This window comes from Colobus angolensis, unplaced genomic scaffold, assembly GCF_000951035.1.
Source record: "Colobus angolensis palliatus isolate OR3802 unplaced genomic scaffold, Cang.pa_1.0 Scaffold131, whole genome shotgun sequence".
In the NCBI taxonomy this organism is placed as follows: domain Eukaryota; kingdom Metazoa; phylum Chordata; class Mammalia; order Primates; family Cercopithecidae; genus Colobus; species Colobus angolensis.
In genome coordinates, this window is record NW_012114364.1 from 2,429,313 (window position 1) to 2,445,738 (window position 16,426).

Here is a 16,426-nt window from a genome sequence, read left to right on the forward strand (position 1 = left end):
AATGGCAGCAACCATGTTGGCAAAAGTAAACCCAGCTGTATTCCTAGGGACTAACTGCCTCATCAAGGCCTCGTGCCTGCCTAAGTGAAGAATGGAAAAGAGACCTAAATAGGCATACTATGCAATTTCTGATTGTTCTTCCTAAATGAAGCTTGGTGCAATCGATTTTGAAAAAGCTAAATGGCCTTAATAATAAGGGAAACACTTCCATAGTACTGTATTATGTGTTGATCTCTGGCCTAAGCAGGTAACACATATGAACTCACTTACTTCTCAGTACAGCCCCTTAGAGTATATCTATTATTAGGTCGAACCATATGAAATTGCCAACTCAACCATTTTGACCTACAAAGGGCAATTGTGCATGGTTCAATCTGCACTTCACCTGCATTTTACAGATGAAGAAAGCCAGATGCAGAACATTTAAGTAACTTGCTAGTAAGTGACAAACCCTAATCTAGGCAATAGGGCTCCTGTTTCTGTGGTTGTGACTAACTATGGAAATATCTGCCTCTCTACCACACTGAATTAAAATGATGGAAATAGTTTCTTCCAACCTAAAAATTCTATCCACAAATCTGTGCTATATGATTCCCAGTCTCCATATACCTATCTCTTCTTGACTTGCCTGTTTCTTTTGAAATGATATCACTGCTCACTCAGTTACTCAGCTGGAAATCTCAGAATGGATTTTGATTTCTTCCTTTATTTCTCTATCACCAGAATTCAAATCATATTTATTAAGTCTATCTCAGCAGGAGCTGCAGAATCATAGGACATGAGAGTGGAAAGGAACTTTAGAGATAATCTAGCCATTTATCTGATGTAGATATTGAGCACAATCAGGACAACAGTCTGAACACCTGGGTTCTGGTCACTGCTCTTCTCTGTCGACTACAGTGATCACATTGGACAAATGCTGTAGATAATACTTCTTTGCTTCTCCAGAACTTTGGGACCAATTGTAATGCTGTAACTCTCACATATGACAATACCTTGACTCACTAAACACATACTCAGTGCCAATCACTCTTCTAACGGAAGAATGAATTAGCAGAACAATTCTATGGTGATTACTATTATAAATCCCATTTAACAAGTAGAAAACTACGGCACAGAGAAAGAAAGTGATTTGCCCAAGGTCACACATCTTGTAGACTAGCTCTAGAGGCCATGTCCTCCATTTATCCCTCATTCTGTCTTACCCTTCAGTGGGCAAACCTCAGACTTTGAGAAGGGAATCCCAGGCCTCTCCTCACTCTGGGCTGAGTTGAATGTCCTATCTGCCAAACTCTCAGAGCCTCTATCCATTGTCACATTTATGTAAGTGACTGCTTGGTTGTCTGTTTTCTCCACTGGATTGCAAATGCCTTGGGGGCAATGACTGTGTTTTAGTCTTCTTAATATTCACAGAATTTCATACAATACTTGTTACAATAATCATTGAATAAATTCTTGTTGAATGAATGCATGAAAGAATGAATGGCCACCTAGCTAATCTTTCTGCCTTCAACCTCTCCTTATTCCACGTCTGCCATCTTGATGACAGTTGGGGGAACTAGTGAGACATTAAATGTATAAGTGTAATGAAGACAAGTGGGCCTTTCATTTGCCTTCCTTAATAATAAAAGATAAGCCTTTTGGCCAGGCCCGGTGGCTCACGCCTGTAAACCCAGCACTTTAGGAGGCCGAGGCAGGCGGATCACGAGGTCAGGAGATCGAGACCATCCTGGCTAACACAGTGAAACCCCGTCTCTACTAAAAATACAAAAAACAAAAAACAAAAAATGAGCCGGGCGAGGTGGTGGGCGCCTGTAGTCCAGCTACTCGGGAGGCTGAGGCAGGAGAACGGCGTGAACCCGGGAGGCGGAGCTTGCAGTGAGCCAAGATCTCGCCACTGCACTCCAGCCTGGGTGACAGAGCGAGACTCCGTATAAAAAAAAAAAAAAAAAAAAGATAAGCCTTTTGATTATTTCTCCTCAAATGTTTGGTCATGACCTTTTCACACTACTACATTTTTCACCAATAACCCTTACATTGAGGATCCAAATTAATTTTAAATTTAATACTTTGATTTTTTGGAGTGATCTATTTCCAAGAGGATGCATTTATTTGTTTTATTTTACTTAATCTATTAGACCAGAAATTAGGTTCCTGCAAGCAGAATAAATGAGCATTTGACCTTAACACTGAACATCCTAGGCTATTCACAGTCAAAATGGGCTGCAGAAGTCATTATAGTGAGATATGTTTTAAATGACTTTATCCTTAAATGTGTTCGTTCTGAGGTATCCAGACTGCTACTATGTCCTTGTGATTTAAAATGATACGCAGAATTCTAATGACTAATTTTGAGGCAATTGAATATCCACATGGAAAAATATGTATTTGATTTCTCACATCATACAAAAAGTTAATTTCAGATGGATAGTATATCTTTTAGTGTAAAAGGCAAAACAAATTTTTTAGAAAAGAACATCTTGATTCATGAGTAGGCAAAAAATACTATGAAGAACAATACTAATAAATTGAACTCTATTAAGATTAAGAATTTGTGTTCATTGAAAGAGAAAAAAGAGTGAAAAGGCCTGGTATAGACTGGGAGAAGACATTGACAAAGTGCATATCCAACAGAGGAATTGTATCCAGAATATATAATGTATACCCACAAATTACTATGAAAAAGATAGATAACCCAATAGACAAATGAGCAAAGATGTGGGGACATCACAAGAGAAGATATCCAAGTGGCCAATAAATATATGGAAAGGTGCTCAATCTTTTCACTTACCAGAGAAATACAAATAAAACCACCATGCCTCACAACTACTTTTCCACTCAAATGGTTAAAAGGAAAATGACAGAAAATAAAAAGTGTTGGCAAGAATGTGGAACAAGGGAAATTCTTGACTGCCACTGCTGGGAGTATTACTTGATCAATCAATTTGGAAAACCCTTTGGCAGATTTATTAAAGCTCTTTGAATAAAGCAATTTCACACCTAAGTATATCCCAAAGAAATGTGTACACGTGTGTTTAACAAAAGACATTCTCAAGAGTGCTCATAGCAGCTCTAGTCCTAAGAAACTCACAATGGAAACTACTAAAGTCTTCATCAACAGAATGGATAAAGTATGGCATATTCACAGTATGGAGTACTATACAGCAATGTGAATGAATAATCTACAAATACACACAATAATTTGGAAGGATCTCATAACCATAATATTGAGTAAAGAAGCCAGACGTAAAAAAGTATTACTGTATAATTTCATTTATACAAACTCCAAAAACTGGTAAAGCTAATCCATGATTGAACTTAGCTAATCTGTGACTTAGATTTCAAGACAGTGGATAATCTGGGAGGCACTAGGTACTGCCCAGGAGTATGAGGGGAGCTTATAGGATGTTGATAAATGTTTTTCTGTTTTTCTTTTTTAACTTGGAATATAGAATCTGGGAGGTGTCTGTGTGTGTTATGTGCATTTATGATATATTGACTTTTCTACAAGGATGTTATACCTAATAAAAAATGATAAAGATAATGTGGAGAAGAAACTCTTGGTGAAGTCAGTAGTCATTACTTATGTTCACTATTAATCCATACTAAAAATATATGTATTTCTTCTTAGTACACAGACAGTGGTTTATAGATAGTTTCATCTCATTTTCCATTGTGATAATAAGGAGTCAAGTAATAATTTCCTGGGTGTTATGGATTGAATCATTTTATATGCTGAAGTCCTAAACCTCAGTGCCTTAGAATGTGACCTTATTTGGAAATATGATCACTGCAAATACAATTAATTAAGATGAGGTCATACTGGAGTGGGGGGAGTCCCTAATCCAATATGATGGATGTCTTTATAAAAAGACAGATATATGCATAGAAAGAAGATGATGTGAGACACAAGGCGAAGGCAGCCAACTATTAGCAAAGAAAGAGAGGTCTGGAACAGATCCTTCCCTCACAGCCCTCAGAAGCCAACCCTGCTGACACCTTGATCTCAGACATCTAGCCTTCAAAACTGTGACACAATACACTTCTTTTGGTTAAGCCACTCAGTTTGCAGTACTTTGTTATAGCAGCCCTAGCAAATGAATACATTGGGAAGACTGAAAGGTTAAGTAACTTGCCTTTGTTTTTTTTTTTTTTTTTTTTTTATTTTTTATTTATTATACTTTAAGTTCTAGGGTACATGTGCATAACGTGCAGGTTTGTTACATATGTATACTTGTGCCATGTTGGTGTGCTGCACCCATCAACTCGTCAGCACCCATCAATTCATCATTTATATCAGGTATAACTCCCCAATGCAATCCCTCCCCCCTCCCCCCTCCCCATGATAAGCCCAGTGTGTGATGTTCCCCTTCCCGAGTCCAAGTGATCTCATTGTTCAGTTCCCACCTATGAGTGAGAACATGTGGTGTTTGGTTTTCTCTTCTTGTGATAGTTTGCTAAGAATGATGGTTTCCAGCTGCATCCATGTCCCACAAGTGTTGGAGAGGATGTGGAGAAATAGGAACACTTTTACACTGTTGGTGGGATTGTAAACTAGTTCAACCATTATGGAAAACAGTATGGCGATTCCTCAAGGATCTAGAACTAGATGTACCATATGACCCAGCCATCCCACTACTGGGTATATACCCAAAGGATTATAAATTATTCTACTACAAAGTAACTTGCCTTTGAATACAGCCATATAGCAGGAAGTTAAGTAACTTGCCTTTGGATACACAGCCATATAGCAGTAAGTGAAGGTGATATCAAGGGTTCTTCTGCACTGGAAACACCCACCTCCCACAGTCTACCTCAATTAGCATCTCACACACTTGGCAAGGCTACTGTAGGGAATGGGGAGCCATGGAAGGTGTTATGCAGGGGAATAACGTAATCCTTTCTCTGTTTTGGAACAATGTAATGCTCACTGAAGATGGAATATAAAATCCTATGTATCTCAAACAGCTGTACAGTCCCTGTGAGGAATCTTCAGAAGGCATCTTTCCTGACCTGACAGCAGCCAGAGTCTAGAGAACTTCGAGGAACTAAAATGGTCCACTTAATGGCTCCTAAAGCAGTCATTCCCCCACGTTGTTCTGGTCATGAATTCTGTGAGAATCTGATGAAAGCTAGAAATCCTCTCATCAGACAATGCCCATACTCATCTAGTTCAGGAGAATAAGTAAGGACTTATAGGGCAGATGGTTGATTTTTGATCTTGCCTCCAGAAATAAAGACAGATAGCTGAAGATAATGGGGTTTTTCCACTTATCTTAGAGGAAGTAGGCAACTAACTACTGATCCTATGCCAAGACTCAACGGTATCATTCTGGAAACTTCATAACTTCTTCACATCGGTTATTTTTGCTCTTCCCCTCTCACTTTCCCCACAAGGATTAGCACTTAAGTACTTAAAACACCAAGAGTTTGTGTCTATCTTTAGATACAGAAAGGAAAGGAAAGCTAGAGGATGCAAGCTAGAGCTCAGCCAGTTTGAGGAAAGAGAGGACCTGGTGACACAGTGAGTAAACAAGAGGAGAGACACACAAGCTAACTAACTCCCAAGCCTTGCAGTAGTGAATCAAGAACATTGTTTTCTTGGGAAGAATTTTCATGATCTTCCCTATGGAATTTTTAATATTTCATTTCAACTTAATTTCCCATCGTATGCTTTTTTTTTGGTGGGGTGGGGGGGAGACAGAGTCTCACACTGTTGCCCAGGCTGGAGTGCAGTGGCACAATCTTGGCTCACTCTAAGCTCTGCCTCCCGGGTTCACACCATTTTCCTGCCTCAGCCTCCTGGGTGGCTGGGACTACAGGCGCCTGCCAACATGCCCAGCTAATTTTTTGTATTTTTGGTAGGGATGGGGTTTCACCATGTTAGCCTGGATTGTCTCGATCTCCTCAGCCTCCCAAAGTGCTGGGATTATAGGCATGAGCCACCACGCCCAGCCTCCCATCTTACTCTTATTGGTGTTAAGTGCTTGGTGCTATGGGAAGTCAAGTCGCTGACTGGGACTGGTTAGGAGATGGAAGAGGGGAAAATAAAGATATATGAGCATTGTATATTTACACACTGGGTATCATTACTGAAAAATTGCACAAACTCCAAGTTGCAACTGGCCAAATATTGCTCAAAGAGTAGGGGGTACTAAAATTTGAGGACTGGTACTATAACTTGTTTTGCATTCTATTTGCAAAGCTAAACATCCTGCCTGGCACATAGTAGGTACTCAGTAAATCCTACGAATGAATAAATGAATGAATGGAATGGAATGGTTATGGGAATTGCACTCATAAGATGTGGATACTAGCCTTGATGCACCCACTAAATGGATGTGTGACAAGCCACTTCATGTCTTTGGGACTGGCTTTTCTTTTCTGTAAGAGAGCTGAACCAAATATAGATATGGTACTTGAACATTCTACAATTTCCAGTATGAATATACTTAGTTAAGACAAAGCTATTTACACTCACTGCTAGGTACTGTAGACAAGATGGTGTGATATGCGCCAACATATAGTATGTCTAGGAGTTCAAGGAAGTCTAATTTGGGAAAAGTTTGTTCTGTCCTAAAAGAAACTGAGACCTAAATTTACCTAAGTGTCATCCTGTGATCAGGAACGCACTCAGCAGCACTTGCATAACCATTGCCTCTGGCAAAACTGCACCAAAATAGTAGAAGGAAAACAAGGAAGAGGCAATGTCACACTTCTGCTAAGAAGAGAGTTATGGCAAGTACAAGTTGCTGAGAAAGAAGCAAACTGCTCATTTGGATGAGGGAAATTAATTCTTTTAAGCCATCAGAGATTCCTGCAGCTTTGAGAATAGTTTGGTAAGTGGATCTCAATCCCCAGAAAGCTCTTTGGTTAAAGAACAAGTGTCCATCTTTTAGATCATGTGCTTAGCTTCAGGGGAGATATGTCTTGAAGGTATTGTGTAAACAAAACACAGGTGAAATAAGATTCAATTCAAAATGAGACAATAGTTACAGTGAAATAGAAAGAGAAATACAAAGTTGGTTTTATTAATATTTTTACTTATTAGTATTTACTGACATAAAGTTGGTTTTATTAATATTTACTTATTAATTAATATCTATCAGGAACAATATTATTCTAAGCAAACAGTTTCTCTTAAGTTTTAGGCAAATTTCTCTATGATTTCATTAACTGAATACCATCGATCTTCAAGATGCTAAAACTATGTTACTTCTATCCATACAACTTGCAGTATTACATATACTTTATTGAAAATAATAAGCAAAAATCTTTAATACATGCACAGACATTGAATTGCTACAGTTTCTTTTACTCAGTTTATCTTGGCAGGTTCTTTTGGTTTCTTGACAATACTGTGCACTGGTGAATCTAATTCTGCTGGAAGTGCTCAAGAGATTTCAAATATGTTGGGACCAGACACATAACTTAATTGTCATCCTAATTTCCAAGGATCTTGCTTTCAAGGATACCTGGGACATTTTGCTCACTTCTGTGGAATGTGCCCTTTCAATGACCTGTAATAAATAGTGAACCATTTTTTTAAAAATGATCTAAAATGTGGGGTGTTTTCACAATGACTTTTTCTCATTTCTTGACACAGGAAATAATATTCTTGCCTCCTGTGGTCATCCTGTTATTCATCAGCAAATTCTACTGATCCAACAACTTCCCAGCTAAGGTGGAAGGATAGTAAGTGGGTTGGATAAGCCATATTTTTGTCTTTTCTACACAAATTCACAGGGATGAGTGTTTGCTTTCTCTTCCTCCCTTCAGGTGTGGGCTTCAATGTTTTGGGGCTGTCTCTGGAGAATCCTGGGAAGTTAAAATGCCTTAAAAGCAAGATGTCCAAAAGCCATAGGGGATACATATTATCAACTGCAGCTTGAAAAATGCTTTTGCAAAACTCCAGTGGTTAAGGATGCAAAATTATCTAGGACTTTGAAATAATACAGCTAAATCAACAAGCAAATGTTATTCTTAGTGTCTGGCAATTATAGTAAGGCTTTTTTTTTTCATTGTTTAACCACATTGTTTAATCAATTTTCATTGTTTAATTGCATTGTGTAGTCACATTGTTTTATATACATACACACACACACACACACACATATATATAATGTCCTTTGCTTTAATACATGTTGATTAAAGTGGGAAAATGTGTATTGAATGAAGACATCACCTGTAACCAGTCCTCTTTATAAAGTTAGATATCTTACAGAAATCTCCCAATCAATATGGCTGGCAACGAGACCCAAAATCCAAACTCTGTGATCCCACAGCACATCCTCATCTAAAAATATTTTATGACAGCAGTAACAGAGCCAAGCACCAGGCCTCGAGGGTCTTATTTTCTGACTCTATGTTCCATGGAAATACCTGGGCTAGCTATTCCAAAATCTACCCCTGTGCAACTACTTATGAAACCCCTGGGGATCCTCACGCCAAAATTCTGATTCAGTAGGTTTAGGGTGGGGACAGAGAAATGTGTATGTCTGTCATCTAGAATTGAGGCTGTCACCTCTAAACTACCACTCTTCATACAAAAGTGTGCATTAATAATAAAAAAATTAAAAAGATTGACTTCATTATTGAAATAAAAATCAGAGGTGACTACTCATAGGAAATCCAATCTGTTCAGAGGTAACAAAATAAAACAGTTAAGTTATAGTAGATTTAATTTCCCCCTTACCTCTGGAAGCCATATTTATCTGAGTGCCTATCCTGTATATAGGAGTTCAAATGTTTGAATAAAATTTAAAAGTGACCACTTTTGTGACTGTCTTCTGCTCTTTACATGGGCATGCAGCATTAGCAACACTAGCCATCAACAAAAACTGGCATTGTTGGCCAACAAGGCCAACAATGGTTTGTTTCATTTTTAAAATTAATATTATTTTAAATTTACAAATTATAATTTCATACATTTAGCCACCACTTATCATTTTTGTGGTGAGACATTTGAAATTTACTTATTTTGAAATACACATTATCATGGCCTATAGTCATCCTGCTCTGCAGTAGATCTCAAAACTTATGCCTCCTGCCTAACTGAAACTTTGAACCCTTTGACCAGCAACTTCCCCCCACCTCGACCCCCCCATTCCCATCTCACCCCCACCCTGCACCCCTACCACTTTTTGCCTTCAACTTCTGGTAACCACTATTCTTCTCTCTACTTTTATTTATGAGTTCAACATTTTTGGATTCCATCTAAAAATGAGATCATGCAGTATTTCTCTTTCTGTGCCTGAATGCCAATAATGTTTGAGGACCTACTAGGAAGTTGATTTAACTATTTTATTTCTACCCTCTCATAAATTAAACAAATGAAAAACAAAACAATTAAGATTACCTATGGCAGGTGAGTTTCATAGCCTAGAGCAGGGGTCAACAAACATTTCTGTAAAGGACCACAAGGTAAATATATTAGGCTTTGAATGTCATAATAATTGACTGGTTAGGGCACTAAAGCAGTCACAGCAAATAGGGATGATTAGATGAATGACACAAGCTGATTTCTGATGAAACTTTATAGACACTGAAGGTTAAATTTCATATAGGTTAAATTTCCTATTATTTTTCCCATGTCACATAATATTATTCTTTTGATTTTTTTCAACCATTTAAAAATATAAGAACCATTCTTAGTTCAAAGAATAAACAAAAAGGCAGGGGCCAGATTTCAGCCTCGGGTCATAGTTGCTGACCCCTGGGTTGGAACAGAGAGCTGATGAAGCCATGGAAGAAGTCTATAGCTGTGTGAACCTGCTTCTTCCATTATGCTCTGCTGCACTATTCTTTGGCCATAAGTTGCATTTCTGCCTCCAGCCTACCACCATACAAATGCATGGGGATCCAGGAAGTGTATATATGACTCAAAAATCAATGTTCCTACAGATGCCCTATGTAGTCACACTGTATTGCACTGCAGGGGATGGCTTACAAGGATCAGATAAGTCCCAGGCCTACCTTGGGACCTAAGAGGCCCTGGGGAGTCTTCTCCATTGTTTATGCCTCAGGTCACATGTATTAAATATAGACTTGACAAAATGTACCTTGATGAGGTCCTGCAGAGCCTAGCCAAAGAAGTAGAAATGAAAAACAATTTTGCTTTTAATCAGACTGCAGATCTTGTTTCTGAATATCATCCACAGAGCAGAATTGTTTTCATCAACTTAATGCCTATTAACAGAGTCAATTCCAGTCTCCCGCTTTCCACCAAGTAGGATTAAAGAGATGAGAGAAGCTTATGGTTAATAGAGAACTGTAGATGTTAAAAGGTTTAATCTATTAATATAGGACAGCATTTCCCAAAGCGTGTTATGCTGAATGCTAACTCTCTTAGATGTTCTGCTGGAAAAGCATTTCAAGGTTAAATAAGTTTAGGAAATATAGCATAAAAGATCTCTGCTTTCTTGATGATTACTAACACACATTAGGACATTAAAAGCTCTGAGGATTCTTGCAATATAACTTGTTAAGTAGGTTAAATCAAGTGTTTCTCAAAGTTATATCATCAGGGAAGCTTTTCTTCCTTTACTTAACTGTTAATATCCCAAGAAAATAATAATTCATACACTACAGTTTGGGAAAAACTGCTGTAGGCAAGGCAGAGGAATGACAGGGTTTTAAGCAGGGGAGTAAATTGTGTTTTGGAATAATTATTTTGGAGAGGATCAGATCTTTCTTCCCTAATTTTTCTCATTTTAGGAAATTACACCATATTCCATCTATGAGCTCAAGCCAGAAAAACAGAAGCTATATCTGTCATGGTGATAACCTTTTTAAAAAATTATAAAATGCAAGCGTGGTTGTAAAAATCATTCCAACAGTAGAGGATAGTATGAAAAGCAAAAATCTCCTCCCTCCTTTCTCTCACCCCTATCCCAGCAGCCAGTATACTTTTCCAGAGGTAATAACCAGGGCAATCAGTTTTTGTTCTATTTTTCAGTTCTTCTTATGGCATCTCTAAATCATATGCATCTGAGCCTACTGTTTTGGATTATAAGCATTTAGCAGTATCTATGAAATGAATTCATTCCCACCCTTCTTTCTGCCTCGCCCACCTCCCATATCCAGTCTATCACCAAGATGTGTCAATCCAACTCTCAAAACACACCTCAAGTCTGTGCACTTCTCTCCCTCCTCCCTGACAGTACTCTCACCTGTGCTTGTCCTCCCTGGTCTTACTACCTCCAATCCTTTATCCCTCTAGTTCACTCTCTTTACTGTCTACATAAAGAGTTCCTCAAAACAGAAATTAAAACAGTCTCTGGCTTAAAAGCCTTCAATGGCAACCTACTCAAATTAAATTCAAGATCTTTATCAACACCGTGAAGCTGGGCATGATCAGCCACCTGCTCCCCTCCCCAACTGGTGTCCTGCCTCTCAGCAGCGCCCTCACCTAACAGCAGTCACAGGGCCTGCCTCCTCTCTGTCCCTTGAATGCTGCAAGCTTTTTCTCTTAGGACCTTCCCATTTGCAATTTCCTGTGCCCAGATTGCTTTTTCTCTTTGTTGATTTTTTGTTTTTTTTTAGTAACGTTAACCCCTATGGTTTTTTTCCAATAGCAATTGAAATCTTTCTTTGTCAAAGAGCAAGCCTTCTCAGAACACCAAAATGGAGTCAGCGACCCTGATTTTTTTCTTAAAGCATTCTGTTCTTCTCCATGCTACTTCCCATAATGTATTCCTACATGTTTATTTTGTAAACGTCTGTAGGTTCCAAAAAACTAGGGAACACATCTGCTTTGTTCAACACCAAATGTGGAAAAACTGGCAAAGTGTCTGGTCACAGAACGGGCTTAATAATTATTTATTATATGAATGAAGCTAGCCAGAGGGAATTTCTCTTACAGAGTTATCTCCTGCCTTTTCCTTACATAAAACTTCAGCTGCATCCAGATATTCCTTTTCTGCACACCTCCCACCCCAAAGTGCCACTGAGGTCCCTGGGCACCCAAAAGTCTTATTTGTTCATCTCTATTAGGACCAGAACTTTAAGGGCTATCTCTAAGGGCCTTTCCCTTTATGCTTCCCTCAGCATTTCAGCTTATTTTATTCTCTTCTTGGGAATTCATTGCACTTATTTTCTGTACCACTCATTTGGTGCCAAATCTTCTGTTGCCTTGTAACTACTTATTTGTTATTTTAAATTAATACCTTACGTTGACATATTTGTCTTGCTAATGATGTCATAAGTTTACTGAATACAGGACCTGTTACTTTGTATCCTAAAGCACACTGCATGCACCTGCACAGAGTAATTGCACGAAGAACGAATCTCCATTCATCCGTTCTAGTGACCCCATTAGAAGACCTTAATATAGGAGTTTGATCAATTCCCTTTCACACTATTTTATTCCTCAGTGGTTCTGAGTGTATTGCCATCATGCTAACATGGACGGCTGGAGTAAAGATAAGTTTTGAGGTCACAGAGTAGTTAAGAGAGGAGTCTGGAACAGAGGACTTGTCTGTTTTCTCAGTTCCTCTTTAAGAGGCACCAGAGTTACAAAAGGTCACTAGGTGTGCTTGGCAAGAGACCAGGTGTATTTTAAATTGATTTGGCATTTCCTAGGATATTTTAAAGAATGACTTGACCAAACTTTTGAACTTACAGATTTTTTTAATTAAATGAAACAAAAAGGATTACCCCCTTAAAAATTTTCAGTCATTGGCTCAGTTTCTCACAGTTTGATTTTTGGATGAATTAGACTAAAACATTAATTTAATTCAGTAACTACCTTTGGTATCCAAAAAGTTATTCTGCACCTTTAGTTGAAAATTCCAGTTGTGTCCAAATAATATTTCAGGAGTATTTGACATACTGAATACTTGGCTACTTTTTGTTTTATTTTCCACCAAACTATAAGGGTCAGAAAAGTTCTGCAATCTTTTTAGTGTACTTAACCAACCTTCCTCAAGCCACTTCTGAAAAATGGAGGGCAAAGTTTAACCCTTCAACAACAGCATAATTTTTAGAAAAGAACTATTCAAAGTCAGTAGACTTTTTTTACAATTATTACCTATTTTCACTTAGAGATAATACAACCTTGAAAATAAAGAAAGTAGAAAGTATCATCTGTTGTTTTTATTTTGTCAATGAGGAAACTGAAATATAGGAAGGCTGAATGACATGTCCAAGGGCACCTAAGTGAGCAGCAGATAAATTTCAGGTGTGTACTGGAGAACTTACCATAAACATGGGATTGCTGTTAAGACAACACTGTTATTTGGTTAGTTTTAGACCAAGTTTGTCAGCCTGGGGTCAGGATAACAAACCAAGTTTGTCAGCCTGGGGTCAGGTAGGACACACTTCACAATGAACATTCACAGCCTCTTGTTTGAAAATTATTAAGCCAGCAGACGGTGATTGCAGAACCTTACCAAATGCAGGGCCCTTCCAAGCACAAGGCCCTGTGCAGCTGCAGTTTTGCATTTCCATGAAGCTGGCCCTGCCTGGAGTCTCTAGACATCTAGAACGTAGGAGGTTGGGTCTCAAGGAGGCCATAAACTCCTGAAATTGTCAGGAGTTGGACAATTTTGTGTTAATATGTATGTATTTGTCTTTCATATTCCATAGCTTTCATCACATTCTCAAATTGGTCTGTTACCCTCTTCAAAGGTAATACATGTTCCAACAGAACCCACAATGTCAGAATATATTGGTACAGACAAGCATGCTGGTGGTCACTATGCATGATCCTTCACAAAGCTGTATTTGTGAATAAGTAAGTTTTCATGAGTGCATGGGAATTAATGCAAAATCAAGGAATTTTTAACGCTGATGACATGTTGCCAGAAACAAATGCACTCAAGAATGCTTCTTCAGGAGATAGGAAAGCAGATGGTAAGAGGGTCAAGATGATCACATGCTTTATAAACCCCAAAGTAATATCCTAATATAAGCCATTTTATTTATTTTCAACCTTTCCATCTTCCTCTGTAATTGGATGTCACATTTTAGCCTCCTTTAAGGAAAGGATATTTTCATTTACTTTAATTTCTCTAATAGCTGTACGATTTACCAACTATGGTGATTTACATCTATTTTATAGATAATTATAACCTAGTGTTAGCAACAGGAGTAAGTGAGGAATTTGTTAATACAGCAGGTGCAAAAGCTGCCCTCAGAATTAGGAAAAGAGTACTGTAAAGACGTGGATCCTGAGAAATACTACTGATGGAATACTGACACACGAGTCAGCCTGGTAAAGACCTCATGCCCATCTCCTAGAAGTCTCACACACAAATATCCCTTCTGCGGAAATGCCTGCTCTTGCAGTTTACGTGGCTGCTTTAAGTTTTTATTTAGTTCCTTGCCCCGCTTTATAAATTTTGGACTAACTACACCTGTCAGTCAAATCTCCAGTTCATATAAATGGGAATATAGAGAGATGAGTAATTGAAACCACGGGGTAATTCTCAAATTTCCATTTGCACAGTGTCAAACTTCTCTAGACCTAGCAAACAGAAAAGTACCATCCATCTGAGTTTCCTGGTCATTTTTCTGACCGTACTCTGTCCTTGCTAAACTCTTGCAGATCCAGCGATAACCTTGGTTGCTCACACCATATAACTCATCCGTGGAAGAAAAGGTGCCCACTGCTGGCAGGTGTGACGCCTTCCTCTGGTTTCTAGGATAAGGTTGGGCATGAATTGTTTTAATAGACTGAGACTGCCCCGCGGGTAATTCTACTTGCTGGGAGTGTTAAGCAGCCTTCCCGCAAGCCATCTACACCAGTTGGAGTCTTCTGGCACCTGCTCCCCTGCACACCCGCAGGATGCCCTGACCGCAGGAGGATGTCTAAAACTTCCTACGGGGGCAAACCCCGCCCCGGCCTCACCAGCAGCCCCAGCACACGTCAGCCACGACCCCGGCAAGGGTCAAGTGGGAGGGTTGGGACGCGCGCAGCCTGGGGTGGGGCTGGGGGCTGGCGAGGACCTGCTCCGGGGACCTGGGCTGGGCGCCCTGGCGGTCCCGGGCGCCAGGAGGGGACCTAGGACGGCTGCCGTTTCACACGTGGCCCCGGCATTTGCGCGCTCTCTCCAGAAATAGTCCCAAGGGCCCAGGAGGCCTGGGCGGGACCCGGCCTCGCTCCTCTCTCCCTCGGTCCCCAGTCCCCACGGCGCGGCCCCCCACATTAACCTTCCCGGATCCTTCCCGGCTCGCTGCCCTTTGCAACCCCCGCGCGCCACACCTTGGCGGGCTCCGCCGACGCCAAACGCGCCTAAACGGCCGGTGACGACGGGGTGCAGCCGGGGGCAGCTTCGGGGGCAGAGCCTCCGCAAATGCTTCTCCCCTCCCACCCGGCCTCACACCCACCCTCCTCGAGGTCCGGCAGGGAACCGCTCCGCCCTGCGAACCCAGCCAAGCCCTCCCTCCTGGGCCGCCCCCAGTCCGGTCTCTGCCTTCGGAGCGCGTGGGCTCTGCGAGCGCCAGGGCTGGAGACCCTGGAATACCTGTTCCTCCAGCACGAGGATGGGGTTCAACTAGTGGTCCTATAAATCCTGCTCCTTCCCCGAGGCTACGGGAAGCGCTCCAGCCACAAGGAAACAGCTCCGGTCTTTCTGCTCCCAAACGTGACACTCTATATATCCGGCTCGGAGACTGGGTGTGGGGCGGGAGGAAACCACCCTCCCTCCGACCTTACCCGTCGCCGCCGCTGCCTCGGCGTTGGGCGCGGAACCGGCGGCAGCCTCAGCCCGGGGCGGGAGGTGGGCGAGGGGCCAGCGAGGGCCCTACAGGCCGCGGGGAGACAGCATCGTGGGCAGGGCGGCCGCACGCGCAGGCCCGCTCAGCGCTTCCATTCATTCAGCACCAGCAGATCCACTGGCTGTGATTCCCGCATTTGTGTGGTTGCGGGGAGGGCGGGGGGTGGTTCTGGTTTCAGTGGGTTTTGTTTGTTTGTTTGTTTGGGGCTTTTGTTTTGTTTTGGGTTTGGGGGTTGGTTTTTTTCTCAATTTTTTAATCAGTGGGCGAGGGGACAAGGAAGCTGGAAAGGCGCCCCTCTCTGGTGTGGGAAGGGAGAACTCCCACACTGTGAAAGGTGGCGGGGTAGGGGATGGAGGGAGATACTGAGGAGAGAGAGAGATTCAAAGGTTCTAGTCTGAACTGAACGCTTGGGGGACACACCTTTCCCCACCCACCCTAGCGGAAAAGGCAGCCAAAAATCCCAGTTTACTCAGCTTGACTACACTGCACATCTCGTGGGAGGGATGCTCTTGTATCTGCTAAAGACACTGCGGAGGCGCCCTGCAGTGACCCACGAACGCAGTGGCTTTTTAAAACTCAAGGGCATGAGGGTGCAGGGTGATGCGAGGACTTCAGGCGAGGTATCTTCACACTCGGGGTTTGAAGGGCAGAAATCCGGCTCTGCCTGCCTATGGTGGGTGGGGGTGGGTAGGAGACTAGAAAGGAT

The 16,426-nt window shown here is 41.1% G+C and overlaps 1 protein-coding gene across 1 annotated transcript in view; it reads right to left on the bottom strand.

Moving 5' to 3' along the window:
• Positions 1 to 15,871, bottom strand: part of FAR2 (fatty acyl CoA reductase 2) — a 195,935-nt gene extending 180,064 nt beyond the window's left edge. The window contains exon 1 of the mRNA XM_011934101.1: positions 15,468 to 15,871. The gene's annotated coding sequence lies outside the window, so the exon portion shown is untranslated. The remainder of the gene's footprint in view (positions 1 to 15,467) is intronic.
• Positions 15,872 to 16,426: the final 555 nt, after the last annotated feature.